Here is a 6,963-nt window from a genome sequence, read left to right as displayed (position 1 = left end):
TCGTGTCAGACATCTGACTTTTGAATAAAACTACCAGTTGGACCCACTGAGTCTCCTGAGGTCAAGTGTGGCATAAACTCCACACCTTGATAGACTGAAGCTGCTACAGCTGTGGCTCCTTTGACCCACAAATGGAGCAACGGAGACTGAAAGTCTGAGGGACAAACCAACCATAAATGGACCGGAACCAGGACTCAGGAGACAGAAAACACACAGAGCCAGACCTGTAGGTGTTTTATTAAGGCGGAGCGCCGTCGCCCCTCCCCCGCTGGTTGCTACCCGGCCAGGACGTGCTTGACGAACTCGGTGTAGTTGACGTGTCCGTTGGCGTCCTCCTGGCCCGCCATGAGCCGGTCCACCTCGTCCTCCGTCATGCGCTCCCCCAGCGTGGCCAGGACGTGGCGGAGCTCCGCCCCCATCACGGTGCCGTTGCCCTCCTTGTCGAAGACGCGCAGCCCCTCCACGAAGTCCTCCATGTTGCCCTGCTCCTTGGCGCGCGCCACGTGCTGCAGCATGGGCAGGAAGGCCTGGAAGTCCAGCAGCGAGGCGTGCATCTCCTCGGCTTTGGGCCGGCCCAGCAGCTTCAGAACCTCGTCGTTAGTCGGGTTGTGCCCCAGCGCCCGCAGCACGTCGCCGCACTGGGCGTAGCTGATCTTCATCTCGCCGCCCGGCGTCTCGTCGAACAGGGAGAAGGCGTCCCGGAACTCCTCCACCTGGTCCGGGCTGAACTCCACCACCACGCTGCGCAGGTCCACCTCCGGGGCCCGGGGCTCCGGCTCCGGGGCCGGGGGCGCCGCCTCCTCCTTCTTGGCCTCCACCTTCTTCACCTCCGCTTTCTTGGCCTCCACCTTCTTTGGAGCCATGCTGCGCCGCAGATGGAGGCGAGGCGCCGCGGGCCGGTTTATAGCTGCTGCAGATGGGCGAGAGAGAGAGAGACAGAGAGAGAGAGAGAGAGAGAGAGACAGAGAGAGAGAGAGACCCGAGGACCAAACATGGAAGAAAACTGAAATAGCAGCAGGAGATAAACCAGAACCAGATAAACCAGAACCGCCGGCAGGGTCCACTCGGTCAGATAAACAGATTCAGGCTGTAGCAACACTCACCTCAGCGCTCTACTGACCGGACCGGACCGGACCGGACTGTCACTTTAACCGAAGCTCCAGTCCGGTCCAGTCCGGTCGGTCCAGTCGGTCCAGTCCAAAAAGCAGCAAAATCACTGCGGACCAGCAGGGGGCGACAGTGCCCAGGGAAAACTCCCCTTTAAAAGGAAGAAACCAGAACCAGAACCAGAACCAGCAGCCCTCCGTTTGACCGACTGGAGGTCGGAGAAAACAGAGCAGAGACACAAAGAGAGAAGGATCAGGTGATGGCAGCATCATGCCAGCTGAAGCCCCGCCTCCAGGAAGGAATCGGCCAATCAGAACGCAGACCAGGTGGAGCTTCGGTTGAAGTGACAGTCCGGTCTGTCCTGTAGCATCATGACTACAGAAACGGCTCAGCACGACTCCGAACAGCTGTAAGAGGCAGAACCAGCACCGTGGTACCACACGGTTCTGCTGGAAGCTCTGGACCGATCAGAACCGATCAGAACTGATCAGAACCGATCAGAACCGATCAGAACCTGATTATTGAGGGTTTCTCTGTGAGATTATAATCTGGATCATCAGGGAAGCTGAGCAGCAGAATCTGATCTGAGCGTTTTGGATCAGATGAAGGATTTGAACTGGATTATGAAGAATCATCATCATGGATCAGATTATAGATTATAGATTATCAGCTCCACTGCTGGACAGCATGTTGGTCATTCTGACGGAAGGAAATCGGTTTAATCTGAGATTTAAATGACATCCTGGTTAAAATAACTCAGAGCTTCTTTACTTGATCGGATCAGTGATCCACTGATCAGGTTCTGCTCAGAGGTTCTGGTCCAGAAACAGTCGGGTCAGAATTTAAAGCAGGAAGTTTGGAGCCATCCAGGTTTTATTGTCTGTAATCTACTAACAGGCTGGATTAACCTGGATTATAGATAAATCTGACTATCATCAGCAGAACCTCAGTAAAGCGGATCGGGCCGAGCCCAGAACCCGGCTGGACTCCACCAGCAGCCCTGGAGAGTTCTGGGATGAAACCAGTCTGCTGCCACTCTGACCCAGTAATGTGATTGACTGGATCAGAACCAGACCCAGGCCCCGCCCCCTGCCCATCCCAACCAATCACAGAGGAGGTTTGGTTCTTCTCCACCGTCTCACACCCAGACGTCCTTCAGGACCGGTTCCTCTGGTTCCTCTGGTTCCACTGGAGATCTGGACCCGACCCAGGCTTTCTGGACTCGTCTCTCTGGACTCGTCTCTCTGGACTCGTCTTTCTGGACTCGTCTTTCTGGACTCGTCTTTCTGGACTCGTCTTTCTGGACTCGTCTCCCTGGACTCGTCTCTCTGGACTCGTCTTTCTGGACTCGTCTCTCTGGACTCGTCTCTCTGGACTCGTCTTTCTGGACTCGTCTTTCTGCACTCATCTCCCTGGACTCGTCTCTCTGGACTCGTCTTTCTGGACTCGTCTTTCTGCACTCATCTCCCTGGACTCGTCTCTCTGGACTCGTCTTTCTGGACTCGTCTTTCTGGACTCGTCTTTCTGGACTCGTCTTTCTGGACTCATCTCCCTGGACTCGTCTTTCTGGACTCGTCTTTCTGGACTCGTCTCTCTGCACTCGTCTCCCTGGACTCGTCTCTCTGGACTCGTCTTTCTGGACTCGTCTCCCTGGACTCGTCTCTCTGGACTCGTCTCTCTGGACTCGTCTCCCTGGACTCGTCTCTCTGGACTCGTCTCTCTGCACTCGTCTCCCTGGACTCGTCTCTCTGGACTCATCTTTCTGGACTCGTCTCCCTGGACTCGTCTCTCTGCACTCGTCTCCCTGGACTCGTCTCTCTGGACTCGTCTTTCTGGACTCGTCTCCCTGGACTCGTCTCTCTGGACTCGTCTTTCTGGACTCGTCTTTCTGGACTCGTCTCTCTGGACTCGTCTCTCTGGACTCGTCTCCATGGACTCGTCTCTCTGGACTCGTCTTTCTGGACTCGTCTCCCTGGACTCGTCTCTCTGGACTCGTCTCCCTGGACTCGTCTCTCTGGACTCGTCTCCCTGGACTCGTCTCTCTGGACTCGTCTCTCTGCACTCGTCTCCCTGGACTCGTCTCTCTGGACTCGTCTTTCTGGACTCGTCTCCCTGGACTCGTCTCTCTGGACTCGTCTCTCTGGACTCGTCTCTCTGGACTCGTCTCCCTGGACTCGTCTCTCTGGACTCGTCTCTCTGGACTCGTCTCCCTGGACTCGTCTCTCTGGACTCGTCTCTCTGGACTCGTCTCCCTGGACTCGTCTCTCTGGACTCGTCTCTCTGGACTCGTCTCTCTGGACTCGTCTTTCTGGACTCGTCTTTCTGCACTCATCTCCCTGGACTCGTCTCTCTGGACTCGTCTTTCTGGACTCGTCTTTCTGGACTCGTCTCTCTGCACTCGTCTCCCTGGACTCGTCTCTCTGGACTCGTCTTTCTGGACTCGTCTCCCTGGACTCGTCTCTCTGGACTCGTCTCTCTGGACTCGTCTCCCTGGACTCGTCTCTCTGGACTCGTCTCCCTGGACTCGTCTCTCTGGACTCGTCTTTCTGGACTCGTCTCCCTGGACTCGTCTCTCTGGACTCGTCTCCCTGGACTCGTCTCTCTGGACTCGTCTCTCTGGACTCGTCTTTCTGGACTCGTCTCCCTGGACTCGTCTCTCTGGACTCGTCTTTCTGGACTCGTCTCCCTGGACTCGTCTCTCTGGACTCGTCTTTCTGCACTCGTCTCCCTGGACTCGTCTCTCTGGACTCGTCTCCCTGGACTCGTCTCTCTGGACTCGTCTTTCTGGACTCGTCTCTCTGGACTCGTCTCCCTGGACTCGTCTCCCTGGACTCGTCTCTCTGGACTCGTCTTTCTGGACTCGTCTTTCTGGACTCGTCTCTCTGGACTCGTCTCCCTGGACTCGTCTCTCTGGACTCGTCTCCCTGGACTCGTCTCTCTGGACTCGTCTTTCTGGACTCGTCTCTCTGGACTCGTCTCTCTGGACTCGTCTTTCTGGACTCGTCTTTCTGCACTCATCTCCCTGGACTCGTCTCTCTGGACTCGTCTTTCTGGACTCGTCTTTCTGGACTCGTCTTTCTGGACTCGTCTTTCTGGACTCATCTCCCTGGACTCGTCTTTCTGGACTCGTCTTTCTGGACTCGTCTCTCTGGACTCGTCTCTCTGGACTCGTCTCTCTGGACTCGTCTCCATGGACTCGTCTCTCTGGACTCGTCTTTCTGGACTCGTCTCCCTGGACTCGTCTCTCTGGACTCGTCTTTCTGGACTCGTCTCTCTGGACTCGTCTCCATGGACTCGTCTCTCTGGACTCGTCTTTCTGGACTCGTCTCCCTGGACTCGTCTCTCTGCACTCGTCTCCCTGGACTCGTCTCTCTGGACTCGTCTTTCTGGACTCGTCTCCCTGGACTCGTCTCTCTGGACTCGTCTCTCTGGACTCGTCTCCCTGGACTCGTCTCTCTGGACTCGTCTCTCTGGACTCGTCTCCCTGGACTCGTCTCTCTGGACTCGTCTCTCTGCACTCGTCTCCCTGGACTCGTCTCTCTGGACTCGTCTTTCTGGACTCGTCTCCCTGGACTCGTCTCTCTGGACTCGTCTCTCTGGACTCGTCTCCATGGACTCGTCTCTCTGGACTCGTCTTTCTGGACTCGTCTCCCTGGACTCGTCTCTCTGGACTCGTCTCTCTGGACTCGTCTCTCTGGACTCGTCTTTCTGGACTCGTCTTTCTGCACTCATCTCCCTGGACTCGTCTCTCTGGACTCGTCTTTCTGGACTCGTCTTTCTGGACTCGTCTTTCTGGACTCGTCTTTCTGGACTCATCTCCCTGGACTCGTCTTTCTGGACTCGTCTTTCTGGACTCGTCTCTCTGCACTCGTCTCCCTGGACTCGTCTCTCTGGACTCGTCTTTCTGGACTCGTCTCTCTGGACTCGTCTCCCTGGACTCGTCTCTCTGGACTCGTCTCCCTGGACTCGTCTCTCTGGACTCGTCTCTCTGGACTCGTCTTTCTGGACTCGTCTCCCTGGACTCGTCTCTCTGGACTCGTCTTTCTGGACTCGTCTCCCTGGACTCGTCTCTCTGGACTCGTCTTTCTGCACTCGTCTCCCTGGACTCGTCTCTCTGGACTCGTCTTTCTGCACTCGTCTCCCTGGACTCGTCTCTCTGGACTCGTCTTTCTGGACTCGTCTCCCTGGACTCGTCTCTCTGGACTCGTCTCTCTGGACTCGTCTTTCTGGACTCGTCTCTCTGGACTCGTCTCCCTGGACTCGTCTCTCTGGACTCGTCTCTCTGGACTCGTCTCTCTGGACTCGTCTTTCTGGACTCGTCTCCCTGGACTCGTCTCTCTGGACTCGTCTCTCTGGACTCGTCTCTCTGGACTCGTCTCCCTGGACTCGTCTCTCTGGACTCGTCTCTCTGGACTCGTCTCCCTGGACTCGTCTCTCTGGACTCGTCTCTCTGGACTCGTCTCTGTCCAGCTGTCCTTCTCAGTCTCAGCCTCAGTTTCCATCCGTCCCCCAGAATCTATTTGTGTCTCTTTATCTTCGTCCCTCAGCGACTATCAACATTCCAGCAGAGATAAGGAGCCGAGCAGGACCTGCAGCTGTCCTCTGTCTGTCCTCTGTCTGTCCTCTGTGTCTCTGAAACAAAAGACATTTTGTCTGACACGGCAGAGAATAAAACCTTGAAGTTCTGCTGATGACAAACTGACTGAGTGACTCAGACGTGTTTTTCTCAGTAAACAAACTGTTGAGACCCTAAAAGGTCATTTAATTTATAAAGCACATTTTCAGCAACAGGGTAATTCAAAGTGCTTTACATGAATTAAAAGGAAATAGAAACAAAATAACAAACCAAAGGAAAGGAAACTAATGTTCTAAAGTAAACTAAGTGCTGCTGTTCAGGCCCCATTTCTAAATAGTGAAACTACAGTTTCTGACTAATGTAGGACAGTGAATGTGTCGCCGCATGTCTCCAAGGTGTTGGATCTGCTCTTTGGGTTGTGAACGTTGTAAGGTGTGTCCGTTGAAGGACGCCGTACTTGGCGTTCGTTACTGTGTGCTGGTGGTTCAACGGTCAGGATTTGCTCTGGATTGTAAGGCGAAGCCGCTGTGCTGTCCGGTGGTCAGATTCCTGTCTCCTTTCCTTCCGACAAAAACCCTTAAGACACAACGCAGAGTCCAGGGAACAGCGAGGACTCATCTCACACGGACAAACTAAAATAATCCTTTTCTGGGTTAAATATGGAGTTCTCCACCTAAAACATAAACCAGTAAAGGACACAGGGCAAATGGCAACATTCAGACAAAACAAAGACACGAGTGAAGGCGGTGACGTCTCAGGGCCATGAAGCCACACGGCTCCATGGAAACAGCAGGGGGTGAGGAGGGAAGAGCGTCATGTGGCCCTTCCAAGGCCACACGGGGGAAGCCCATTCAGAGACAGAATGTCTGAGGCCGGGAAGATTATAATTTTCAATCCTCCCTAAAGTCTCTCTGGTCCATCTCAGTTCCCAATCATCCATATTAGTTTGGTCGTTTCACTGAGCCGAAACCAGCAGCTTCTCCAAGATCGATTCCATCCGGTTGGTGAGTTTTAGATTCCTCAGCTGGGCAGCGAGTCTCAGCAAGACTCACATCCACCAACAGTCTGAGTGTTTGCCAGTTTGACCAAATCTGTCACAAATGTGTTGATAATCCAGGAATCCGAAGCTCCAAACAGCAGAAATCCTGTCATCATGAATAAATCCAGGTTACACAGTGGAAATGTGTTTTTACTGTTAAAGTGAGGTTTTTATTGAGTGTTTCGCTGCATGTTTAGTTTTTTTTATTCACTGTGGACTCCGACAGCTAACAGCTGATGCC

At 54.2% G+C, this 6,963-nt stretch overlaps 1 pseudogene across 2 annotated transcripts; it reads right to left on the bottom strand.

Moving 5' to 3' along the window:
- Positions 1-219: 219 nt before the first annotated feature.
- LOC103460389 (myosin light polypeptide 6 pseudogene) lies at positions 220-2,210 on the bottom strand (annotated as a pseudogene). 2 transcript variants are annotated; one of them, XR_014089079.1, is made up of 2 exons: positions 1,104-2,210; positions 220-907 (listed from the first exon to the last, which is right to left on the bottom strand). The product of XR_014089079.1 is annotated as a myosin light polypeptide 6 pseudogene, transcript variant X2 (transcript). The 2 variants fall into 2 exon arrangements; XR_014089078.1 differs by having other exon boundaries at positions 220-910; positions 1,104-2,209.
- Positions 2,211-6,963: the final 4,753 nt, after the last annotated feature.

Source organism: Poecilia reticulata, chromosome 9 (assembly GCF_904066995.2).
Source record: "Poecilia reticulata chromosome 9, P_reticulata-male-v2, whole genome shotgun sequence".
NCBI classification, from domain to species: Eukaryota; Metazoa; Chordata; class Actinopteri; order Cyprinodontiformes; family Poeciliidae; genus Poecilia; species Poecilia reticulata.
The sequence above is the reverse complement of the archived record's forward strand: the minus strand, read 5'-3'. Positions and strand labels throughout refer to the sequence as shown.